The following is a 27,716-nucleotide window of genomic DNA, read 5'->3' on the forward strand; positions in this document are numbered from 1 at the left end:
TGTCAACTTATGAGTTCTACCTTAATTTTCCAATTCTGACCCCCATCCTACTGAGAGGGGAGTAAGTAAGCAAATGGTGGCATTTAGCAGCATGCTGGGTCAAACTAGAACAGTAAGGTGGCTAGCATTTATGTGTATACATTTTTGGTACCCGAAAATGTTGTTTCAGAGGTGTGCTGCATTCATTTTGCAGTACAGATTTCTTCAGAGTTTTAAAATCAGTTTCTATGGCAGAGCTTCCTGATGTTACTCTGTTACTGATGTTACATACTGTTAGTGTGTGTCTGGAAAGTACCTAAAAGAAAGAATTAAAGTTCCTTTATTTGTGTATTGCTGACATGCCCATTCACTAGCTTTCCTTTATTCCTTTATTCTTCAGAGTTCATCCTTCCAGGAGACATGGGGTTAGTAGGAATTGAGAATCCTATACAAATCACAGCCATTCTTATTATTGCATTTTATGGCAGAAGATAGGGTGACACCTAACTTCTGCTGATATAAAAGGTATTTAGGTGAAATGCTTTCTGCACCAACATCTGTGTGCAAACACCAGTACAAAAAAGTGTGCTCATGGGTGTGAACTTGAGTAAGGCACCTCATTTAAAAGAAATGTACTGTGGTGAGTAATCTTCCTTTCATTGTAAGTAGAAGACAATTTTAAAGAGCAGGTGAAAAAGTGTTATAAGAAAAAATACACACTGAAAGACAAGAAAGATTTGTTAAATAGTATAGCCAATATAAATTAAGAACCTACACTTTTAAATACCTCATATTTCCTTGATGAAAACATAAGGTCTCTTTTCAGGAGTATTTAGACACTGCTTTACAACAAGCACAGCTTCTTCATATTCTCCCTCTTTCCTTTTCTGTAGAACAACCTAGAAGCCTGAAGAAGCAATGTTTTTCCTTCTTCTGTCTTTCATTTGTTTTCCCCTCAAACAAGGTTGTGTTGCATAATTAGATGTCTGGATAGCTGTAGTCTTTTATCTGAAGAGTCTAAAGCCATGGAGATCATCCACAGGGCTGCTTGTTAAAAGATTGACCTGCGCCATGCACAGTTTGCCACAGTAGATTTCAGAACTCACTGCATGAAAAAATGAAATTAACAGCTCAAATAAACTGTTATGCTCCTTTACTCAAACAATGGAAGATATTTCCTTTAATCTATATTCTACGGAATTTGGATTAATGTAATAGCCTCTTCTGCCTTTCTGTAAGCAGTAAACTGACTCTTAACACATAATCAAATACAAAGATTATCTCTGTGTATTTTAGTGTGTACCTGATTCATGTAACCCTGAAGGTTTAAGTTAATTTACCTTTGATTGACTTTGGTATGTTTGACTGGTTTCTAGCTCTTTAAAAACAATCTTCTTATCAAAAGTTGACAGTTTTCAACTTTCATTTCAGTACTGCTACTACTTTGATACTTGCTCTTTAATTCTCAGAAAATTGGATGCTAAAATAAAAGCTTTGTTGCATTCTGTCAGTCTTTGGCATTGTCATGTATAATTTCGGTTCTTTGATGCATCTTAAAAGTTTTAGATGCAGCTTTTTGACATAGGTTTTTGTTGCTATTGTTCCCTGAGAAGTTAAAAACCTTAAGGAAATGAGATAAATCAAATTGTTAGATTTCTGAAGTATGTATCATGACAGCAAAGTTGTGATGAAAAGAACCTGATAAAGTAAATGATTGTATACTTTTGACTTAGAATTTGGCTAGAAGTTTTTGCTTTCAAACTTACAATCAGCTTTTTGAATAACTCCATTTTAAGTTTACACTTAAAAATAAAGGATAATACACCCTCTATTTAAATGTATCTGTGAATTATCCAAAGGAATATCACCTTTACTGCTAGGGAGATTTTTTTCTTGTTGATTTTGAAAGCTAAAGTCATTCAGAAATACCACTAAGAGAGAACACCAGGGTAAAGAAGAGACTGGAAGTATGACAGCCCTTTCAGCTGAGAAGCGAGAGAAAATGTTGAGCAAAGATAAAAAGTAAAAATAAGAAATTTGGAGATAAGCTTTGTTTCTTTACCTATCTAAAATGTGGTGTGTGTCTGAATGCTGATAGACAAATTCCCAAGTGTAATGCAGAACTGGAGTTTCACAGGCAGGGATTTGATGAAAAGAAAATTATTTTTTGCCTCTTGAATGAAACCCTATGGTGAAAAGCTTAAAATTCATCTGCTTTAGTGATAGATGCAAGATAGATAATATTTTGTTCTTATACTGTAATTTGCCTAATTTCTAAATTAGTTGAAGCAGTCAAATAGTAAATATTGAGTGAGCAAATTTTACCTCAAATTAAGTTCAATAACTACTCATCAAATCAGATTTTAAGAGGGAAAGTAAAATGTAATTTACAGACACTCGAAGATGACATACTATTTATAACTTAGGAAACTTCAGTGGACTCACTTTCAAAAAATCTTTGTAAGGACACTGCTTGTTTTCTGTTGTTTATGCAAAAAGCTGTCACACAGCTATGTAGGGTATGGTGTGGTATAGTATGGTTTCATTGGTGGATCAGTAACACATATGGGACCAATATTCTAGCTGAGTAGATCTCAAGGCAACAAGAGAAGTCTGATGGAAGGATTAATTGATGTGGTATACCAGGGCTTCTTTTTTTGTCCTAAACTTGGCTGGGACTTCTGTTATTGCCTCTTCTCCTCCATAGGTTGCCTGTAGCAACCTCATAGACATACACACAGCTTTCCTTGTTTGGGCTCTTTCTCTGTTTCTTTAGAGTTCCCACTGTGATAATGTGATAATCTTGCTCATATAATCCTTTTCTGCTTTCATCTTAGTTTCATTAGTGCTGTAAAGAACATGTTAAACATTTGCCAAATGGTCTACAGTGGCCAAATTCTCTGCTTTGCTATGATTTGAGTAACATAGGAAAATTTTCAGATTTAACTGTTTTGAGCATGCTAAGTTGTAAAACTTCCTTTCGGAGGTTTTTTAGTGTAAATTTTCAGTAGCTTCCAGTGTTTTATTCCTTATAAAATAAATATCCTCTCTCTCTTAATTATTAATTATTCAGTTCACTAAGGCAAACATTTAGATTTTTAGGTAGTTCATTCAGAAGGCTATTGCTTCTCATTATGAACACAGACTAACACAAATGTAGCAGATAGATTTCTGGTAATTTCACTAAGAAAATTACACACTACTTTTTTTATTATTAGAGTTATTTGTGTTAAGAGTTATCTTAGCAGTTACGTGTAAGTCATGTTTCTCTAATGACTGCAAGCATCCCGCCTTAAATTTTGTCTCTGTTTTCTCTTAATATTAAGTGTTAATTTCAGTGAGGTAAGTAAACATCTAATTGGGATGACTGAAAAAAGAAAGAAAAAGAATAAAAACCAAAAAAGGTGAGACAACTAACATCTCCTCATAAAATAAAAGAAAGGCTGTAGATTATCTCCAAAGACAGGCCATCCTTTCCTGTTATAACTGAGATGGACCTTACTGTAAGTTTCTCAAAATAATGGGAACCATCTATCTAAATCACTTACACTATTCACGTTAAGGAAGACTGACTTGGGGAAGTGAATATATTTGCACAAGGGTGATCTTCATTGATCCTTAGGTAAGCAGGTAAAACCAACAACTGTGATCGACTGTGATCAAATGGGGTCAGTTTAAGAGTCGTAGAATATAGAATGGCTTGGAGTGGAAGGGAGCTTAAAGATCATCCAGTTCCGACTGCTCTGACATGGGCTGGGTTGCCAACTTCTAAATCAGGCACCAGATCAGACTGCCCAGGGCCCCAGCCAAACTGATCTTGAATACCTCCAAGGATGGGGCATCTACAGCTTCTCTGGGCAGCCTGTGCCAGTGCCACACAGCCCTCTAAGTAAGGAATTTTCCCCTAATACCTAAGCTACATCTCCCCTCTTTTAGTTTATAACCATTCCTCCTTGTCCTGTCACTATCTGCCTGTGTAAAAGGTCAGTCTCCCTCCTTTGTGTAAACTCACGTTAAGTGGTGGAAGGCCACAAGGAGGCTTCCTTGAAGCCTTATGCAGACTGAACAAGCGCAGTTCCCTCAGCCTCTCTTTGTAGAAGAGGTGCTCCAACCCTCTGATCACCTTCATGGCCTCATCTGAACCCACTCTAACAGTTCCACATCTTGTGCTGGAGGCCCCAGACCTGGACACAGTACTACAGATGGCTCTAATGACAGGGGAGTAGAGGGAGACAATACCTTCCCTCTCTCTGCTGGCCACTTTCTTTTCATGCAGCCCAGGATACTATTGGCCTTATGGGCTGCAAAAGCACACTGCTAGCTTACGTCATGCTTTTCACCCACCGCAACCCCCAAAATCTTCTACATGGATCTGTTCTCACTGAGTTCTTCTTTCAGTCTTTACTTGCATTTGGGATTGCCCTGACCCGAGAGCAACATCTTGCACGTGGCCTTGTTGAACTCCATTAGCTTCATGTGGGTCCACTTTTCAAACCATTCCAAATCCCTTTGGATAGCATCCCTTCCTTCTATTTTATCAAGTGCACCACTCAGTTTGGTGTCACCAGTAAACTTACTGAAGGTGCACACCCAATCTCACTATCTTCATGATCAGTACTGATGCTGAAGATTACGAGTGCCAAGTTGGACCCCTGGGGGGCGCCACTCATCACTGGCCTCCACCTGGACGTAGAGCTGCTGTCTACAGCTCTCTGGCTGCTACCATCCAACCAGTTCTTTATCCACTGAACAGTCCATACTTCAGATCCACATTTTACCATTTTAGAGATAACAATGTGGTGTGGGACCATAATGAAGTATGAGATTTGTTAATATGTGACATTGTTATACATGCTGCTTTGCAGTTTTGCTGCTTTGCAATTTCTTGCAGAGAAGAACTATGCAGCGATAGCAAGTTATCAGTAGTGTTTCCTTACCAAATGCATTAAATATGTATCTCAGTGTGATAAATGATTATTTTCTCCTAGGAAATGAAACAGAACCTTCACTGTATTGGTCCATGAAAATTACCATTTCACAAAGGACAAAAAAATACTTATAGTGTTTTTTATTCTTAGTTATCTCTTGGTAACACAACATAAGTATTAAGTGTTTTTTTGTTTTGTTTTGTTTTGTTTTGTTTCTTGTTTTTTTTTTTTTTAAACTTCAGTTCAAAGGAAATTCACACGCTGTTAGCTGCCATATGTTTGTCTTGCAAATTTTTATCTCATCTCGCTAATTTGGTCCTTTGCCCTCCGCTGGATCTATTGTCTGGATCAAGGCAGAACAATCAGTTGTTTTTATGTGAAATTTTCAATACAATTGTTTGAAAAAACAATTTTAAAGTCACCATCATTTTCTTCATAGAGAAATGTAAGTAAGAAAAATGTTAATTTTTCTGTTTAGTAAGTGTGGGATTATAGATCTGTGTTTGCTTTACAAATATATTTATTCATATGCAATTTAAAATTTTGGGTAGCCCCAAATATTTTTGTATGTTGATTTTTTTATTTATACACCCATACTCTAATTAAACATAGTTAAGTTGACATTTCCTCCACATCTTTTGTTAAGCCTTAAAATAATTAACAAAAGCAAATGCCTACTCACATTTAAAGGGAAGATTCAGAGCAGTTGCGTATTAAGAATGTATAGACTACATGGAAATAAATCATTGTTCCAAATGAGTTAAGAAAGAAACCTACCTAAGGTACTTAAATATACAGCAAGTAGAAATAATAGCACGAAGCAAATAAAAAGCACTGACGAAATGCATGAAATCATACTAATACATCATGTATCTTTTGAAAACATTGGCTTGCTTCATATAAACTAAACAAGACCAGATAACTAAATGTACTACAGTTACATGAATTTATTTTTTCCTTACATTTGTTTGCTAGTGATCTCAGTGTAGTATAGAAAGTATAAAAAGGTGTGGTCTAAATCATGTATGTGTCTCTGCAAGTCAAAAAAGGGAGGGAGGGAGGGAGGGAGGGAGGGAGGGAGGGAGGGAGGGAGGGAGGGAGGGAGGGAGGGAGGGAGGGAGGGAGGGAGGGAGGGAAGGAAGGAAGGAAGGAAGGAAGGAAGGAAGGAAGGAAGGAAGGAAGGAAGGAAGGAAGGAAGGAAGGAAGGAAGGAAGGAAGGAAGGAAGGAAGGAAGGGAGGGAGGGAGGGAGGGAGGGAGGGAGGGAGGGAGGGAGGGAGGGAGGGAGGGAGGGAGGGAGGGAGGGAGGGAGGGAGGGAGGGAAGGGAGGGGAGGGGAGGGGAGGGGAGGGAGGGAGGGAAGGGAGGGAGGGAGGGAGGGAGGGAGGGAGGGAGGGAGGGAGGGAGGGAGGGAGGGGGGGAGAGGGGGAGGGAGGGGGGGAGAGGGGGAGGGAGGGAGGGAGGGAGGGAGGAATGAACGAAGGAAGGAAGGAGATATAGCCTTGCTAGTTAGAAATTGATTGTATGTTTCTTTAAAGCCCATATTACAATGTCCACCTGCAATGCTTAGTGCAGAGCATTTCATGTAGATGACTGTGTCCTGATCTATGTCTGTATGATTAAAGTGTAGAGATTAAAGTAAGGAAAGAAAAGGAAACTGAACCGAAGTAGTGTTGCTATGCCACAGCACTGATATATCAGGAAAATTCAAGCTTCTGAGGTGATAGGTAATTGAAGTGCTGATGAATGCTATCTGTTCCCACCCATAAACTGTCTAGGCTTCTCACAAAGGAAGTATGCTGGATTGTGCACTGGTGTTTCAGGGAGCATAGCAATCACTGACAAGGAGGTGCTGAGACAATCCTTTGTGTCACATAGCAAAGACAGACTGGCAGCTTGGCTGGAGTCTGTTGGTACAGATTCCTCTCCTTTTAATTTTCATTTTCCCTTCTTTTCAGTTCCTCAAAACTCAAAGAGGAATAAGATTCAAAAAGACAACAGTGACCATTCTTGATCTTAACTCAGGCAACATGGACTGGGGATTAAATATATGGGCCCAGTACACCTAAATAAGCGCTTTGTAAAGTCACTTGGTAGATGTAAGCAATATTCCAAGATATCAGCGTGTTGATTGCAGAAAAAAAAGAGAAAGGTCATTGTTGTGAGGGGTTAGCTTTGAGGAGGTCTGTGAAAGCAGGATATAGATGCAAAGAAAAGCAAAAGAGCAACCAGCAGATAGACTCCTAAGAATTGCACCACCCTCTGAGCAAAGCATTTCTCCTGAACATCTAATCTAAATCTTCCCACTTTTAGTATAAAACCATTCCCCTTGTGCTGTCGCCATCTGCATCTTTTTACACTCCATGTAAAAAATTTGTCTTCCTTCTTTTTATAAGCTCACCTTATGCACTGGAAGGCCACAATGAATTCTCCCCAGAGCTTTCTCCAGGCTGAACAACCTCAGTTCACTGAACCTGTCTTCATAGGAGAGGTGCTTCAGCCTTTTGATCATCCTCATGGCTCTCCTCTGGACCCATTCCAACAGCTCCACATCTTTCTTGCCCTGTGAGCCCCAGAGCTCTACATAGTACTCTTGATGAGGTCTCATAAGGGCAGAGTAGAGGGGGAACAATCACCACACAGGTCACAGATCCCACTACTGGCTCAATGTCCAGCTTTTCAACCCAGAACTTTCCTTCTACTCAGGGCCTCTCTCAGTGAGCCCTTCTACACAACACTGTGGCTGTGACCATCCAGGCAATTCTTTATCCACTGAATAGTCACCCCTTCATATCTTTCCAAATTTGGAGATAAAGATAGGGTATAGCACCATGTTATAGGCCTTGCACACGTCCAGGTCGATGACATCAGTTGCTGTTCACCAGTGCTGCCAATCTGTCATAGAAGGGCACCAGATTGGTCAGATATGATCTGCCCATGGTAAAGCCATGTTGGCTGTATCAGATCACCTCCTTATCTCACATGTGCCTTAACGTCTCTTCCAGGAGAATCTGCTCCAATATCTTCCCAGGCACAGAGGCTGACCAAACTGTGGTTTCCTGAATCTTCTTTTCTCCCCTTCTTAAAGATGGGAGTGATGTTTCGCGTTTTGCAGTCACTGGTGGCTTCACCTGACAGCCATGGCTTTTCAGTATGATGGAGAGGCTTGCCAACCACATCAGCCAGTTCTATCAGGTCCCTAGGATACATTATACACATTATAGTGGAAGGAGAAGATACATCAAATATATTTCCTTAGGAAATGCTAGAAACATTACAGAGGACTGTAAGTCATGGATAAATTGGATATTGCAGGTAATTTTACTGTAGACCATTCTGTTTGGGACAATTCACTTTTATACTGAGTCTGGTGCTTGTCTACTTTGAAGGATTAAAAAAAATAAAAATAAAAAGAAACAGAAGCTCAGAGGCTGTGAGACATCTTTATCCTAGGAAAGGATTGGTGAGTCTCTGGAATTTGTTTCCTGGTGAAGGGGCTGGTATGCGACTTGGCTTTATGTTTAGCACTGCAACAGTTTTCAAACAGATGATGGCTGGGTCTTAGCTCAGATGAAAATGAAGCAGCCTTTGTAGGCCCTAGAGTTCCAGACAGCAGATGAGTTGATCAGATGAAGTGGGACACAGCTTTTCTCGCTTTAGCTGATGCAAAGCCACCTATGTGTGAGGAGTGAGGATGTAAAGCAAAGTGTTTTGATTGATAAGCGCTGGAATAGGCTCCCCTGGGAGATGGTTGAGTCACCATCCTTGGATGTGTTTAAAAATCATTCGGATGTGGCGCTCAGGGGCATGATTTAGCAGAGTGTTGTTAGTTAGGGTAGTATGGTTAGGTCATGGTTGGACTCAATGATGTGTAAAGTCTTTTCCAACCTAAGTGATTTACGATTCTACAATAGGAAAAGGACTTTTAACCATAACTTCTGTTTCTTTGACCAGTAATTCTGAAACTATTACAAATCACCAACTATTACAAAGTTCACCAAGAAGAGATTTGATCATATGCTGATGTTGTTTATTACTAAAATTAAGCAAGTTATCTCTTGTTCAGTACAGTAACAAGTAGAGGCTACTGCATTTTTTTGCCCATTCTGTACTTTGTTTTTTTTTATTTATTTATTTTTCAAAATAATCTGTCAGAATGGGATGTGTAATTATAGTAAATATTGCTCCAAATAGTACTTCATAAAAAGGTTATACATGCTTTTACTTCTTGTTCAAACTCACTTAGCCATTTATTTTTCAGGTATATTCTAACTTTACTTAATAAAGTGCCAAATTCTCAAAGGCTGCCAAAATTACTGATTTATACCTATCAATTTCAAATCAGCAGTTTTACTGTTGCCACTCCACATGCTGTGGTTACCCACAGCTTGGCCTCATGAATAGTGCTTCAAAATACTTGATAATTACAGTATCCCCATACCTAACTTATGCATTTCAATCATACAAGAAATAGCTTATGGTCTATTCCCCAGTTGATTATAACTTCTATATTAAAAAGGCTACACTTATAATTTGCTTGCTTATGCCAGATGGCAAGTTCCTAATTAAATACATTTCTCATGTGCCTTATTTTTTCTGCTTTCATTTTGGGAAACCTAGACTCTCAGTAAGGCCAACAGATTGTTGAGATACATTGTTGACATCAATAATTGTTGTTTTACTGTCTTGTAGTGAATAGTAGCTTAAATCTGATGATTCAAGGGCTGTGTCTTGATCTTTGGCACTGAGTCTCTACTTTTATACAAGTTCAGATCTTCAAAACAGATTCTTAAAAAATGGTTTGCTGTACTGTTGTATTCATACTCCTTTAGGGTGTTTCCATTTCTTCCATAGAAGGTGAGAGCACAGATTGCTCTTATGGTAGTTAATGAGAAATGTTATTTCTCTGTTCTCCTTTTTTATTGGTCTTCTTTTTGTCTTCCTAGAAACCTCAGAAGGGGTAAAAAATTCTCAGCTGAATGATGAGCTTCCACTGTCTGCCTGATAATGACAATATTGATCCAGAGGGTCTGGAGTAAGTGCATCATTCTGGGATTCTGAACTGTAGTTCAGCACAAGAAGTCATCACTTACACTACATGTTTTTTGCAATATGATGATACAGCTCCAGATGCACACACTCGAAGGCCTGTTAAACCTGTTCTACCCTGAAATTAATTATAGACACATAGGATGGTTTTGAATTGGAAGGGAACTTAAAGGCCATCCAGTTGCAGTCACCCTTCTTTGTGCACAGTTGCCAGTCACCAAAACACTCACTAGATGAGGTTGCCCAGGTCCCCATCCAACCTGGCCTCAAACACTTCCAGGGATGGGGCACCCATAGCTTCTTTGGGCAGCCTTTTCCAGTGCCTCACCACTCTGAGTAGAGAATTTCCCCATAATATTTAATCTAAATATCCCCTCTTTTCGTTAAAAACCAGAGCCAATCTCCCAGTTTCCTGCAAGCCCTCTTTAAGTACTGGAAGGCCACAATGAGTTCTCCCCAGAGACTTCTCCAGGCTGAACAAGACCAACTCCCTCAGCCTTTCTTATTAGGAGGGATGTTCTAACTCTGTGATTACCTTGTGGTCTCCTCTGGAACCACTCCAACAGTGCCACATCCTTCTTGTGCTGCGGCCCCGGATCTGAACACAGTGCACCAGATGAGTCCTCACAAGGGGAGAGGATAATCACCTCCATCACTGTGCTTTTTTTGATGCAGCTCAGGATACAATTGGCTTTCTGGGCTGTAAGCACACATTGCCAGACAATGTTGAGTTTATCATCAACTGATACCTCAAAGTCCTTCCAGGGCTGCTCCCAGTCCACTCATGCTTAAGATTTTAGTGACACAGGTATGGGACGTTGCACATGACCTTGTTGAACTGCAAAAGGTTCACACAGACCCACCTTCCCAGCCTGTCTAGATCCTTTTTAATGGCATCCCCTCCCTCCAGTCTGTCAGTCACAGATTTGCAGAAGATGCACCCAATCCCACTGTCCATGTCACCAGCAGAGATCTCCTTGCTGATGGAGCTGTGAGTGGGTGCTCAGCGCATCACACACTGAAATAAAAATCCTAATGCACAGAAGAATGAACTCATTAAAAAAGGTTTTAATCCACTGTCCTGTACAGAATAGTGAAGAATTCCCCTGCAATCCAAGTATGCATTTCTGGTTTTCTTCCTGAGAAAAAGCTAGCAGTTAACTTCCAAAAGTCAACAGTAGTTGCACTTCATACTTGATACTGTAGAAGCATTATCTGAACTTTGTAATAGGGCAAAATCTTTTCAAATCTGCTTGGACATTTAAGGTTAAGTAGTGTTGTGGGTTTTTTTTCTTTTTTTCTCTGCAGTATTAAGTTAAGCAGCATCTTCAGTTTTTAGGGTACTACTATAGCAGCATCCCTTCATCACGTCTTCTAGTTGACACATAAGCTTCATTAGTCTTGCCCTCCCCAGCATGCACCTCTAGCAATGGTAAGCTTAATTATTTGCTTTTTAAAAAAACTTCATTGTTTTATCTTAGATCTATTCCAATTCACCTGTCAGGCTCATCTTGCAGTGAGTACTGTGTGTACGGGCAGCTCTTAACTTGTTGCCTCACAATTTAGCCTTTTTACAGGTTCGTACAGAGTTAAATTCACAGAAGTAAAGGAGCTATTTAATAAAAAATATGTGAAGATGCAATCCAATTAGAAGATATGACTTCACAAAACCAACAAACAAAAAAATCCATCAAAGCCACCGAACAACAAAACTAACCCTCTGTCAGTTTGAATCTGCTTGATAGAGGAGTGTGGTAGCACTGAGTTGGAAGATAACAGCTGAAGCAGAAATTGAAATACTGATAGGATGATTGGGAACAGCCCCACAGCCAGCTGTTCATGTATGAAAACATTTCACAGAAACCAGACACAAGGACCTGCTGTGCTCTGACATGCTGGGCAGTTGGATATTTAGAAATAAGTCCTTTTATGTTTATCTTGTCTTCAAACTCTTTTATATTTTTCTGTTTTAGGAGCTAAGTATTCTTGTTCATACTGTGATGAAATATAGCTATTCTGAGTTCCAAAGCTGTTTTGAACCTCTTTATAGGTACTGGCATAATGAAACAGTGTCAACAGATATGCCTTAAAGTCTTAGTACATATGTGTTCCTATTACTTTCTCCACTAAAGTTATACTGTGCTTATATTCCAAAATGTTGCTGTTGTAATATTTCTTACTTTGTGCAAGTAACTATTTTAAACAATTGAACTTTATAGCTTGAAGATATGCCACAGTATCTTTCAAATATTTCTATATATATAGGAAAGATTAAGTTCCTTTTGGCTCAATGTTTTGTTCAGATTTAGAAGATGACATCCCTTTATAAAATATTCACCCTAGCCCTACTCATAGGACATAGTCCCCTCTGTTCTTAGAAGTCCAGAGGTGGCTAGTGACTAATTATATTTCATTTCTTCTGACAGTTTGTTAATACAGTTGACCCCCAATTTATTTGATTGAGGATTCAGTTTTATTTTTCATTCAGTGATTGTAACAGATAAATATTTTTGTGTGGCTTTGGTGTGGGTTTTTTGTCATATAATCACAGTTGTTCAGCAGTAGAGGGCTTCTATTCTCAGTTTACTTCATTAATAATTATGAAGAGGGATATCTGTTGCAATGCAATTTTGGGAATACAAGAGAGCTGGGATATCTTGTTTTCTTGTGAGAAGGGAGTATTAATGACATTAGCGAGATTTAGGCCTCAAGGACAAAGATATTGTAAATGGAATAAAGGCAGTGGTAGCCAGATACTCTTCTGACTATGCAGATGATCTGTTTTCTGACTACAGTATATAAAACCTTATAGACAGACACCTCCCTGCAACAAGTAGTCCAAGAAAATCTAGCCTAGATGATTAAAGTGAAACTAATTTTTTTATAACAAGCCAACTTTGTTTGGCTCTTATTACTGAAATAAATTCTGTTTTCCAGAGAGACTAGACTGTCCTTCTGCCCTAAGTTCCTATTGTGTTCTTTAAACATGTCAGAGACCTGGAAATTATTTTAATAAGTTAGAGAAGTTGATACAAGTAAGACCAAAGGGCTCTTATGGCCGTATAAATTTCCATTTAGTTTGTCTTTTCATTGGATGAATTGGTTAAGCTGATAGTCACCATCTTCTCCACCATTTCATTGTCTTGTGCTTTGAGGAGATATTGAAAACTTGTAGGTTTTCACACATAACTACTTGTAAACTATCTGTATGAAAAAAGTGGTGTATTTTGATGGCAGAATACTCAAACCACAATTTAGGGATCTTTTTCCATTTTTTTTTTCCCATGGCATGCATTTTCAAGTACTTGAAATTCATGAATAATTCTGTCTTTGTTATAAAACTGAATATACAGGTGTTTATAATTTTTTGGAGCATAGAACACAGCCTCTGAATCCTGTATCCATTTCTTCCTCTGCTTAGGCAAGTACTGGTAAGAGGAGGTCCTGACAATGTGGAGTATGTTTGGCTTAACTAGCTAAACATTTCCAGAATGTTATCTAACGTAACCTCTCCAGAACTATGTAATCAGTCACTGATTAGCAAAATCCAAATGAAAAGGATGTTGGCAGCTGCTGGTGAGAGACAGGACATTAGGATTCTTGGTCTGGGACAATAATCACTTGAGAGGAAGACTTGGTTTTCATACAGATGAAATGAGACTCCATGACTGAAGTAATTGCTTATTACGCTAATGCATTCTAATAATAACTGGAACTTTAATATTACAACAGAAGTCTTCATTATTTTTCATATACATTTTGGACAAAAATTTTTATTCCATTCACTGTAAACAATGCTGGCATACATGTGCAGACCAAACAGGGCTTGGGTGTCCAGTGTTTCATTTTAGTGTGTACTATAATTTCAATCTCTGTGTTTTGGCCCACATCTTTTACAATATTGTCAATTAAAGTACTCAGGAGGGCAATTCAGGAATTTATTTTGTTCATTCCTATATATTCCTGAAAATTTTTCCTTTCTCTTTCCATTTTTTACATTTAAATAGGAAGACAGCCACCTTCAGATGATACAGAGCTCACTGACAGTTGCTCTTGCTCCTATCCTACTTCATGAGAACTTCAGAAGATACTAACTGAGGTATTTATTTGTTCTTTTTATTTTATGTGTTTTTACTTTGCAGGTATACCAAGAGCAGTAATAGACATGGAAAATAACACAAAAGTTCTGTCCATAAAGAAAACTACTGTGTGATGTAATTTCATTATGAAGAATGTTTGTCCTTTATGTCAGATACCAGTGAATTAATTCTTTTGTACAGAAAAGAACAACTCGATTTGTGTAATGTAAACAGTCTCATAAAGAATTAATGGACTCAGTGTTCATAAAAGCAAAAAAGTATCTTATAAGCCTGTGGCCAGCCCTAAATTTATGATCTGCAGCTGCTGAACGTCTGATAGGAACTTCATCTTCTAAAACATGATAACACTGTGAGTATATAGCTAGAGAAAAGGAAACACTGTGCTTTGAGAAAGTTGACCAGACAAATGGATGACGACTGCATAGCACGTTTACTGGTCTTCTATTGTGTAAAATCTTGCATATGCATGCTTTAATACTTTTTAATTTGCATACAGTTACAGCGCAGATTCTGCAGTCTCATAGGTTAAACAGCAAGTTGTAGGTCAATGTACAGTCAGTCTAATGTAAGCAGTGCAGGGCTGAAATTCTTGTTTTCTACATCTGAAAACTAGAAGCCTAAATGACGTTGAAGAAAGATGGCTCATAATTTCTAAAAGAATGTTGTAAAATATACACTACAGTGTATGAAACATTTTGTTTGAGGCTCTCATTAGTTATGTGCATCTTTCATAATACCAAGAACAGATTAACATTTAGAGAAGGTTAATAATTCTTAATGTAATTATTATGTAAATGTCGTATGTCCTGTTATAATTGTAAAATATAACTTTAACGTAAGTATTTCTTGCATAAGTGTTTTTGAAAGAGGGCTTATGTACCAACCACTAGAGATTCTATTTAGAATAATGTTAGTATTAAAATTGCTTATTAAAAAAAAAGACTATTTTGTTGGATATTACTCAAGGATGCAGAAAACAGAAGTTTTGTCTGTTAATTTTGCTCTTAACAGCTATCTATGTTAATAGCATTTATGCCTGAATTCTGTGAAATGCTTCATATTCTCAAATTTTAATAAAGCAGCTGGGATTTGTGATCTCAGATATAACAGGTTGTGCCATTTTAGTATGCACTACGCACTGGCTATATCTTACAGTGGGGCAGTTCATATCTGGAGTCAGCACACAACCATTTTAGCAATAGAATTGGCCGCTTATGTCACGGATTAAAATTAGCCACGTCTGTACGCCAGAGCAACAGAGTGGAATGCAACACACAGCCAAACATGTGAGCAAATTTTCTTCTAGTGATATTTGGCCAGGCCTAAAATATCTTCCACTCCCAGATTTGAAAGTAGTGGAAAAGTTAGTCAGATCCCTCTGGGGAAGAGTCTGATTGTAGTTTATTCAGAAGTTCACTTTGTTTCAGATCTCTAAGGTAAGAAACTTATTTTCTAATTATTTTTATAAGTATTAAAATGTTTGCAAATTAAGATCAAGCTGTTTTTTATTTGATCTTTACTTAACATATGGTTATATTGAACTTCCTTCTCATCTGATTTTCTGTGCAGCATTCCAGGCCTTTTCTGTCCTCGTATAAGAATCATGTTGCTACTCATACCATTTGTTTTCGGACCTGAATTTAAGTGTTAATTTTTATACAAAGTTATAACTTTGATTCTGGTAATTTGAATATATTTGTTTTAGCAGCTAAATGCAATGTGAAGTTGCATGGTATAAACTTGCATTTGTGTAATATTAAGAAGCTAACTTTTAGTGCTTTTTAAGTTTTTGCACAACATCATATGAGCATACAAATGTATTACAGAATTACATAAATCTCTGGTTTTCAATAGTAAATCTCTGATGGTTGCAGCTCTAAGTTTCTCTCAGTTATCTATCACATACTGAAAGTTCAATTTAATGAAGAGTGGATCCTTTGCTTCTGCTGAACACTTATTTTTGATTTGACAGCCTGATACTAACTTTCCATCTGAGGAACTATTACCAAAATAAGCTTCAACTGACTGGAATTTGAATCTAGCAAACTTGAACAAATAAGGAGTGTATAACTGCATGCATACAGAACTCCTCTTACAATGTGGATTCAAGTATGTTTTCTCTTGGATAATTTCACTGCCTGCAAGAAAATGACCAATTTGATACCAGTATATTTCTGACTCATTATCAAATGATTTAGTGGAAGATATTTGATGTCTCTGCCAGGTGCTAGCACTGAAGATTTAATCATGCGTCAGAATGAGCACATAAGTTCTTACAACAGGAATGTGATTTGACTGCGTCTACGCCAGTCACCTAGGCTACGTTTATAGAGATACAAGTGGTTTTACCATTCTAACTTAAATACATTCTTGAGGAGATGATCAATCACGTCCTGGCAGAGTTTGCCTCTCTCTATTTTGTGGGATCTGTGCTTGGTAAGGTTAAATCTGGCCTGCATAGCTACATCCGAATGGGGGAACTATCGTAACTATGTGCCATAGAGTCCTGAAAGTTTCCAGTTGGTTACGATTTTGGTAACTTTGGTTGCCAGGTATATTCACAATTGATTCTACCTTGCCTAGGCTGAAAGTCTGTTTATCTTCTAAACAAATGTGATATTCACGTGTGAAGTACAGACCTTCTTTCCATTACATAATGAAAGAAAACAAATGACCCTAAAATTTGTCCGAGTGTAAGAGTCACTGCATGGAGTTAAATTAAAAATAAAAGGATCCATATTAAGCCCAGTATTAGAAGGAGCCATTTAAAATCTCTTTTCTAAGCTTTTATGGCTTTTCCAAATGATATGCAAATTTTTTCCTGCTTGAAAACTCACTGGTGAAAGCGAGTTGCATATTAGTTTTTAGTTGCAATTATAAGGCTCCAATAATAATTTAAAAATAAAATATTTGTCCATTCTGTAATAGATTTGTAATTACACAGGTGTGTAATTTGTAATTAGACAATCTGTTGTTAGTATGGAGGAATTTCAAGCAGAAATGTACTTAAGTATGGGTAAATAGTTTTGAAAGAACAATTGAAAGGAAAAGCTGGAAATATTATATAATACAAACCCAAGCCTCCATCAAACAGCACAGGAAAATTATCTGAGAGTACAAATGCCCTCTTCTTTGAATAGTTTTGAGAGATTTATTTCTTCCTCTGAAAAGTAATGCCTTTTGTGTGAGATATAAATCTCAGGTCCTGGCATCTTACAGCTTGTAATTGTTTTCATGACTTGGAATTAAATTCATCTTGCTTTCAAGTAAATTTATTTCTAAGTTGATTCTCTTAGATGTTTAATGAGATGATTGAGGTTTTTCCTTAACAGAGGCATTTAGAAAGTGTTTCTCTCCTCCAGGACTTCTAGTATGTAATAAGAGGTGATGATAATCTTCTTGACAATTGCAGTTTCTCAGTGGAGACATTATGGGCTTTCATCTGTCTTCTGTCTCATTCTCATAAAGTTCATAGGAATATATGATTTCTAAGACCTCTGTGTGTCTGCAGAATGATTGGAATTGACTAAGAAGCTCAAGAACTTCTGTAAGAAGGATGGAAAGTGATGGGAGATAGACAATTTAGACAGTGACAGAGTGTGATTACACATTTTCCTTTATTAAGCCAAGATAAAACTATCATGACAGTTTCAATAACAAGTTTATTCAATATCTTGGTCACATTTTCAGCTTGGGTAAGAATATTCTCACTATGTAGTTCATCTGTAACTTTGGCTACCTGGGGCAGTCTTCTCATTAAGCCTCTCTGTATACCTGCCAGAAGCTGTTAAACAGCTGCTGCATTTCATGCCACAGTTGCTTACTTTTCTGTGGTGAGTGAAGTACTTCTGTATAAGAAAGTGGAATATGAACTTCAACATTTTTTAAGTGGAGTGTGATATGCGATAAGTGTTGGCATTAGCTTTAAAACAAATGATTCTCACTGAAACATAAACATTTTTTATGTGAATATATGCGTATGTATAACTTGATGGTTAGCTACAAGAATCACATACGCACACTTAATTTTTTAGCATTTATTTTCATATTTTTCATTAATTTTGTGTCTAGTTAAACATTTATAGAACTGATAGTTCTATAAGTTATACCTGCTGACTTGTTTTGTTAACTGAATCTAGCCATGTTTGTGGAAGATTAGGTCATTTTTCCTTTAGCCATATTGAGAACATCTAAAGTGCTTGCTATATTAGTAATATTAAAATGACTGTCTTTCTGTATCAGAAATGCTCAGATACTAACTAAAATATGACTTTAACTCAGAAGACAATTAAAATTGGAATTACCTAGAAATAAACTATGATTTTTGATTTCTTGAGTAAGTAAAGCATATAACTATCTAGATCGTAAAAGAAGAAAATCAAAGGCTGCAGAAAGCTAAATTCTTTTCTCCTCCTTTGCTTTATCAGAAGATTCCATCTTTCGATATTTTGTCAATCTTTTTGTGACTTTATTCAACATTCCTTTGGCAATTTATCTCCCCATTTTACCATCTATCTCCCTTTTTTCCATCTATGTCTCTCAAGTTTGCTTACTTCACTTTTTATCACTAGGATTCTTCTCAGTATTTAATATACTGTACTTAAAATATATTGCGGAGACTTTATCTCTTTTATATGTCTGATTTCATATTTTGATATTTCACAGCTGAAATGAAATGAGAACATTTACAAGACAATTTTCCCATCTTGAAATAGATTTGAACACTGGTAGATGTTCTGAAGTCTCTGGGGAATTTTATTCAGCTTTCTCCTTTTGATTCAAGTAATACGTAGCCCTTGTACAAGGTGAAGTTCATGATGCTAAATCATGTTCAGAGAAGGGCAACAGAGCTGTGAAGGGTCTGCAGCACAAGTCTTATGGTTGGCGGCTGAGGGAAGTGGGATTGTTCAGTCTGGAGGAGGTTCAGAGTTGATCTTGTTGCACTCTACAACTGCCTGAGAGGAAGTAGTGGTGAGGTGGAGATCTGCCTCAGCTCCCAGGTAACAGTGACAGGATAAGAGGGAATGGCTTCAAGTTGTACCAAGGGAGATTTAGGTTAGATAATTGGAAAAATTTCATAACAGAATTGCACTTAGAAAGTTGCGTGGACTTTTCCTGAACCTGAACTTAGAAAAGCCTAATTGGTAGCTTTTTCTCTTCCTGGAGAAATACTTACATGTGAAATCACCATACCAAGAAGTAAATTCTTCTCTTGAAGAGTCTAGTTTAATCTGTAATGCAGATAGTAAACAAGCTGAGCATGCAACAAAGAATCTTGTGTAACAGCGTATCAGAACCCGTACTTCAGAATGACCTGTAGTTTTCTTTCAATCCACAAGGAATAGTTTAGGTAATAGCCCTTACATGTCTAATTCTTTTTTCGTAAACTGTCAAATGGATGCAAAAGCTCTGGAACTTGTCAGTTGCTCATTGTGTATGGTCCAAACTGTAAATAAAGCTGTAACAGATGTGTAGGTAGCAGATACCAGTTATTAGAGCTTCCTGATAAAATATTCCAAGTTTTATTGTCTTCTGGGTTGGTTCTCTGGTGAAATCTCAGGCTACAAAAATTGATGGGTGTATGAGGCAATATTCTCAGTAACTGATCAGCAAATAATCTGTCTAATCTGAGTTTAAAATAACAAATAATACATTCTATGGATGCTTTTTCCCTTGTTAGTCCAAAAAATGACCAGGGACATGCTTCCTGGAGATTGTAATATGCTTGTTCTTTGACTCTAATAGAAATTGTTTTCCATTTCCTCAAAGTAGGACCTTTAAAATGCAGAAGTATGCAAAATACAAATCATACTGTTCACATTGCAGTATTTGATCCGGTGATGTAATTCAAATTTAATGTAAACTTAGGCTTTAGTATTAACTGCTTATTTCCATTTCTGTTAATATACTTTATATTAAAAAATCAACTTTGAGGTATAAAAGGTACATAGATGTTAAATGAGAGATCTTATTCTCAGTATGTTTTGGAATGTGTATGTACTTCTCTTGCAATTCTAGCTTTTGTTTCTTTATTTATTACTTTATTGATTTGTACAGCTAATGGAAAAATGAGGTATGTGTTTTGTAACTTTTGTATCTTTCCTGTTAGTTTAATCCAATAAGTGGCATATTGATGAAAAGTATTTGTACATCTTGCTATGTTTTTCGTCTCCTGTGTTTTTGCATTACTGCTTTGTCACAGCTGCTGAAGAAACATAGAGGCAGTTGCTGCCTAAACATTTGAAGTTAACATCACCTAAAAAGGCTTCTGCTGTACGTGTGTTTTGATGGTTTCCTTATGTGTCTAATACATTTTTAAATGAATTTGTTTTCTTCTGTGTAAATAAAAATGTGTAGTAACACTGTTATGTCAAGGACTGCAGTGCAAAAGCAGCACATCAGTTTGTGTTGTCTGATGCAAAAAATTCATCGGAAAAGGAGAGACATTTAAAATATGTCATGAGGTAGTATAAATAGGAGTGCATCTTGCTTACCTCACTGCAGAAAAGGGAAGTGAATTTCAAATTTGCAGTTTAGTTACGTGTCTTTTCAAAAAAGGCACAATCGAGACTTTCTAGATTGAACACCAAATAATTCTTTCAGATTTTTGAAATCTTATCTGTGGTGAATCACTTAAATTAGTAGGGGAGACACAAGGGCTTACTTTCATCTCTAGCCTCTGTGTCTCGTTCCATTGCTGTTGGTGAGGTTTTTTTTCAATATATTTTCAGCTTACTATTCAAAAAAGGTTCACAGAAGGGCATTATATCTCTCTATAATGTATGTAATCATTTAACAAGGCTAATGCACTACTTTTCAAGGTTTTCAGCTGACAGTGGACTGCACTCGAGAACGGGGTTATCTGTGTTTGTATGTTTTGTCATTGTACTTAAGTCTACTGTGTGAACTGGGAGTATGCCTGTAAAGAGACAGCAGCATTCCTCCTGGAAGTAGTTAGTATTTTAAGAAAAGTAGAAGCAAGCACGGGAAAAAGAGAAAAAGTTATGCCAATTCATATGCTTTTATGTATTTAAATAGAGCTGCTTCTTTAGGCTGTCACAGACAGTGCCTCTTCCAGCACAGAGGACATGAAATACTTTTCCAGAGAACAATATTTAAGATAATGTTAAAGGACTTTTCCTGAAAGCTCTGCTCCCTGTAAAGCATAAATTATAGTGAGAAAAGAATTTCTGCAAGACTCATTTTGGCCTTGATGGTGATTACTCTTGTGTCACAGAAAGGATCACACACCTAGAAATTAAAAACATGTAAATGATTTTTTTAAAGATTTTTTTTTTGCCGTTTCCAGAAGTTTTTGTGTTTGGTATAGATCCACATGAGAGGATGACAGCAGACATTCTTTAATAATTTGTGTCCAGCAGAGGGACTGCTTTCATTTTCTTCACGTCTGTAAAGAACTTCCAGCCTTCCTTCCTGAAAGGACATTCACAACCCTTAGCCAAGTTCTCTCAATTTCTCCTGCAGCCCTGGACCCCAGGCACTGAGTTTACTTTGTGATTCTGGTGCATCTGCCCCACTTCACTCCACTGTAAAACTAACCAGAAAAAGGATAACAAGGGACTGGGAAAAAGATGTAAAAGCACTTGTGCCTACCAGTTCTTTGAGATTCCTGGTGGTGTTTCCATTAAAGGAAAACTGAAAGCCCAAAAACATGTCATAGCCTTTGTACTTAAGAAATAATGTTGTATTGTACATGAAAAACTTATCTTCACTGCAGCTGAGAATAACAAACTACAGATCTTGTCTGTATAACTTTACATGGGAAGCATCTATTTTGCAAGATATGCAAATAAGTTCCTTAATGTTAGCAATACCCAAAGACATGCAGGCCACTCTAAAGTAGACAGGTTCTAATTAGTCACCCAGGTTAAGAGTCATTGTAAACTTCTAGAGGTACTATGGGCTCATTCCACTGTCACTCGAAATCACATAGTCTTGCTTAAAGAAAAAATGTATTTTCTTAAGAATAGAATATTTTCTGTAATTTACTTGCTGTAGGTTTCAAGACTTACTAATGATAATATAAATATAACTGCAAGAGATTTTTCTCTGGAGGACAGCAGAGATTTTAATAGATAAGTGAGAATACAGAAATAGTTCCATAGAGCTGTCTGGGAACTCACATTTCCTTATTTTTGTGTCTGGCGCTTTCTTCCAGGTCTGAATGTGTTGCTCTTGCAGGTGCAACAAATTGTGGTGTGAAAATACGATATGGAGAGTATGAATCTGAATGTCATGAAACATCTGAAATGTCAAATTGTTTGCCAGGCTGCACAGCCTGATGAAACTACCGCGTCACACACAACAGTTCACTTCCTTTGAGCTGTCACAAGGTGATAAAACTTCTCCAATTTCAGATGATTGATTATTCCCTTTTACAGAGTCAGGAACATTTTACTGAGGAGTAGTTTTATAACTGTGTAACAGATGGCATTCTTGTTCACCACTTAGAGCTTTCATAATCTTGGTAATCTCCTCAAAAGAAAGCTAGTGAGATGTCTATTGAATTTATTCTGTACAGGAGAATAGTTTCTGCTTACTGTTTCGGAACTTCTTACTGTTCAATTCATTGTATTTAATTAAGACCACTTAAATGTTATCACAAACTCTTGTTAACACAAACCAGTGAGGGAGAAATAATTTCTGAAGTGGACAATAAGGACGATATTCACTTGTCTGTAGCTGAATTTCATCTTTATTTGTTTGGAGTAAGTCACGTATGTGCTAGCAAAGACTAATCCTCAGCTCTGAAGGCAAATGGCATGACACAGCTTGCATCTGTGCAACTAATTTTCATCTCCAGAAAAACACAGTGCTCTTTTGGGAGCCCTCATCTCTACTGTTCCCATAAAGTGGTCAAAAAGTGGCCCTGGTCATGCCTGGCAGGGAACCAGGGGGCAAAGGCTGAGCCATTCTGAGGCTTTGCTGTCAGCTGAACCTGCCAGTATCCACAGTGCATGCCTTAACCCTGGCAGTTTTACTATTCTATATGTAAGGTAGGGGAATTCTTTGCACAAAAAAATGTCAGCAAATGAATAACAATATGCACCAAAGCAAATACTCATTTTATACCCTGTGAAAATCTCTCTGAACTTTCGTTGAACCCATAAGATCACAGTTCAGCATATATGAGAGAAATGTTTCAGCAAGTCTTGTCAGTTCTGCTCACAGAGATGAAGCACAATTTTCCCTGCATTAGGTTTGGGACTGTAAGTGGAGGTGAGAGCTGAGGTCCTTTCATCCATAAGAATCTATGCTCTCAGTGGGATGTTTTCCTATACCTCTGCTGGTGTCTGTAGGGAAGATGGAGGAAGACTTGATTTCAAAGCAGTGGGAGCAAAAGCCAAACAAGGAGAGAAAAGATGTATGTAGGGACAAGCTCCTCAAAGAAGCAAAGGCTGGTTCTGGTCATCCAAGAGTATTGAGTCTAGGAGAAACACTATAGATGGGAATAGATGTGTCAAAAGGCTGGAATTCTCAATAAATTTAAATTTTAAAGGAACAGACGAGACATTAGACAAGAACTAAAGATAAATATGGTTTAGGTGTTCATCTATTTTGAGTAATCAGGACCAAGGGAGGAAAAGAGCCATAGAAGACTCAGATTGTTTAAGAGAAGAAAGGAAGTTGGTAAGACAGTAAGTAGAAGAAATTCAACAAAACCTGGGAATAGTGCAGTAGATTGCAAAGGAGAATGTCTCAAATAATTAAAAAATGGAGATAATTGCATGAGGGAAACAAAGAAAGTAAGCATAGCTTTACTGCAGAAGAGCTGATCTGGTTTCTGGGACATATAAGACACTCCTACTTAATACTCAAAAGGAAATCTGGGGTTCTTTAACATTATTACTGTCAAACTGTAAATAAAGTAAAGAGGAAGTATTCTGGCACAATATCTGGTTCATCCCTCATCCACATGAAAGACTAAGATCCAGTACTGCAAGCAGTTTTACAAAGATTCAAAGAGTAGAACTATGCAGATAAGTCAGTTTCATGTGAACAGTATGTTGAATTATTATTTGTTGATGTTCTTTTTTGTTGTTGTTTGGTTGTTTGTTTATTGATCTAGGAAGTTACATAAAACATAAATTGAAAGACTAGGGCATTCTAAAGGTACGAAAGTCAAGTAAAATCCAAATTGAGAGCTAGATCTGTACTAGTGATTGACAAATGACTGGAACAGTCAAAGGGTTGTCTGTCATCCATACTATTAAGCTTTCTTATTCTCTTAAACAGGGTAGCTGCGTCCTTACTATCATTCATTAATAAATAAATAAATAATAAAACAATTGCAATGTTAAATATCTGCTAAGAATGTTTATGAAAGCTCTTTCCATTCTGTATAGATGTTATGATGGTTTGTTTCTAGTAGAGAACAGGAGACTGGCAAGGAAAGAATTACTACTGTCAGCTTCTTAGGTTTGTAAGTATGTCATTGAATCATTGAATTGTGGAATGGCTTAGGTTAGAAGGGACCTTGAAGATCATCTGCCTCCTGCCATAAACATTGTTGTGAGCCAGTTGATCAGATGACTCAGTTTTAAATATCATTTTTCCTAGGATAGTGGGATCTTGTGAGTTAATTTTGTTCTTGGCAAATAATATTTCATTGTGAGTAGTTCAAAAACTGCTGGCTGTTGGACTACAAAGTACACATGTGTTTCAGTGCAAGTTCCCGGGCTTTAGTGCTTTTGTTACAGGAAAAATGCCTGAATTGACTCTTCTACACTTAAAGGTTTGTTATAAACAATTTTATTCATTTTGTAAATAGTTTCAGTATCAAAATACAAGACTAATAGTCTCAGAGACCAGAGACCAGTTTGGGGTCCCTCACTGCAAGAAAGATATTGAGGCCCTGGAACGTGTTCAAAGGAGGGCAACAAAGCTGGTGAGGGGTCTGGAACACAGGCCATATGAGGAGAGGCTGAAGGAGCTGGGAATGTTCAGCCTGGAGAAGAGGAGGCTCAGGGGAGACCTAATTGCTCTCTATAACTTCCTGAAGGGAGGTTGCGGTGAGCTGGGGGTCGGCCTCTTCTCTCGTGTCATTAGTGATAGGACCAGAGGGAATGGTTTCAAGCTACGGCAGGGGAGATTCAGGCTGGACATTAGGAAGTATTACTTTTTGGAAAGGGTGGTCAGGCACTGGAATGGATGCCCAGGGAGGGGGTGGAGTCACCGACCCTGGGGGTGTTCAAGGAAAGGCTGGATGTTGTGTTGAGGGACATGGTTTAGTGGGAGCTATTGGGAATAGGTGAACGGTTGGACTGGATGATCTTTTAGGTCTTTTCCAACCTTGGTGATTCTATGATTCTATGATTCTATACCAGAAAGCTTCAGCTCTAGTAAAGGAAATATACATAGGTTGCTTCACAAGTAATGCTTCCTATTTATTTCCATGGAATACAAAAGAGCTCAAGAACACGATTTGATAGAGCAACTTCTCAGCTACAAAACATTAATTTTAAACACAGGCACCATCATTGGCTATGCGTTCTCACCAGCTATGAAAACATCTTTCTTCTCAGAAAGATCTTCACCAAAAGAGATAAGCTGCTGTCACCACTACTAAAATGCACCACCCACCACCTCACTGTGCTCATATCCACTGTTTGGTCTCCACGAACGTTCAGCAAGTTGAATGTCGATGGGTGGCTTTTTGTCTGCATGGAGGAACGCTATGACACACTTTTTCACTTCATACACACTTCCATGTCAAACACCATTGTGTCACACTGCCCCTTTGCTGCCATCTGTCGCACAGCAACAACATGTGTCAGAATATTAATGGGAAGATTTGACCTCTTCTGCCATACCACCACCATCTGCCTCTGACGTCATGGGCCAACATCATACAATTGCAGTAATGGCAGCAACAGATTGCTACCTCCACTGCTGCAGATTTTACTAGCGCAGCATGCAGGATTGAGTTTTAATGATTTAAATTGGATGCTTGGGATGTGTCAGATGTGATAAGAACATAAATTAGATACTGTAGATTGCAAATATCACACTTCTTTATGATAATTAAAGCAGTTGTTTGATTTTACATATCTAAAGTTACAGAAAATTCTAGAATTTATTTATAAATTCTATTATATATATAATAGAATATTATATATTCTATATAGAAATAGAATAATCTAATAGAATATTATATATTCCATTATATTATTCAGAATGTAGTCCACTAAGTTACTTGCAAACTAATCTAAGAATTCAATGTCGGTCTTTTCCAATGAATTACCATAATAAGGCTGAACAGAAAGGACTTATCTGCATTGTGTAGTGTGCATGTCTGTTCTGAATAAGAGAATAATTTAACTGTTGCTGACTAAAATAACTAAAATCCTAGTGAACAAAGACGACCTCAGTGAGATTATAGTAAAAGTTTGGTAATTTTGCAGCCATCTCCTGTCTGTTTCTCTTCTTGATATGTCAGCTAATACCCAGATCACACTGTAAAGCTGTATTACTTACAAAGAATAACACCCCAGAGGGCCCAAAGAAAAGCTCTGTGATACCTGGAAAGATCAAATGATCAGAATAAGAGAGCATGCAGTGTTCAGTTCTCAGTGTAATTTATAATCCTGTAAGGACTATCATTTTGTTATTTATAGATGGAAAATGTATGATATCCTCAAGTCATCCTTGGGCTTTTAATTTTGTTTTGTCCTTTTTAGTGAGAAAGCCATTTACACAGAAGACTAAATGCACACCATTCTTATTTTCCATAAAGACAGGATTTTTATTAACTTCTAAGAGGAGGGAGAAGAAAGATTCTGCCAGCCTCAGTGGCTGCCTGTGTGTGCTGTTTTTCTTAAGGACATGTTAGCTCTCTGTATTCCTTGCCTTTTTCCTTTCATCTGTCTGTTTTGAGATAGGTGCTGCAGAGCTTAAATTTATCATTTAAAGACTTGTCTGTTTCTCTTAGCATCAGGGTTGGATTTAACTGCGGTGTTATTTGCTCTTTCAATTCATTTAGTTGTTTTCTTTTTCATTGTGTTTATTTTGTAAGTTATCACAGAATATCTTGTTTATTGATTAAGAAGGAGATTTTATTATTGAAGGATTTTTAAGAGCCTATAATGCATTATTTATTATTCAAGAGTACAACTGATGTTTTAATTACTGAAGATAGAATTATTACTGCTACCAAGGAAGTTTTCTTAATAGTAATGTTTTCTGCATCCATATTTAATTCTTAGTTTTTCTGTTTATTATTTTCCTTCATTGATGAGAAAACGGAATGAAAAGGGAATGGATAGTCGTTCCCCTTTGATTCACTCTTGTATTTGTCAGGCACTGAGGTGCAGAACTCTATAAGTGCCATCATCTAAAATAATAAATGTGAGTGAAATGCTGTGTTTTATTTTCAGGCTGATATTCCTGAGGTGCATCTCCACTATGAAGGAAATATCCCTACAGTGATTCAGGCTTCCCAGCAATAGCAGTGGGAGTTGCCTTTTCCTCTTATACTATAAGCTGTGCAGCATACTCCTCTCGCTGTACTTCCTTGTCCTCCTGCAGAATTCTTAAACAGAATTCTTTCCGTCTCTTTTGACTTGTTCATCATTTTCAATAACAGATATAGGAAAGGGATGTGGGAAGGAGTGGCAGTGCACCAAGTCAGGAGGTAAAGGTT

General features: G+C 37.4%; 1 protein-coding gene across 14 annotated transcripts in view; it reads left to right on the forward strand.

Annotated features, from left to right (window-relative positions):
• SGCG (sarcoglycan gamma) overlaps positions 1-27,716 on the forward strand; it is a 115,401-nt gene that overhangs the window by 21,031 nt on the left and 66,654 nt on the right. For 4 of the 14 annotated variants that reach the window (XM_052669124.1, XM_052669115.1, XM_052669083.1 and 1 more), the window contains exon 2: positions 13,961-14,052. The gene's annotated coding sequence lies outside the window, so the exon portion shown is untranslated. Of the gene's footprint in view, positions 1-13,960; positions 14,053-15,359; positions 15,490-18,718; positions 18,836-22,232; positions 22,408-27,716 lie in introns of those variants that run through there. The other 10 variants (XM_052669098.1, XM_052669138.1, XM_052669108.1 and 7 more) reach the window with 6 other exon arrangements.

This window comes from Tympanuchus pallidicinctus, unplaced genomic scaffold (genome assembly GCF_026119805.1).
Source record: "Tympanuchus pallidicinctus isolate F22 unplaced genomic scaffold, pur_lepc_1.0 scaffold11, whole genome shotgun sequence".
NCBI classification, from domain to species: Eukaryota; Metazoa; Chordata; class Aves; order Galliformes; family Phasianidae; genus Tympanuchus; species Tympanuchus pallidicinctus.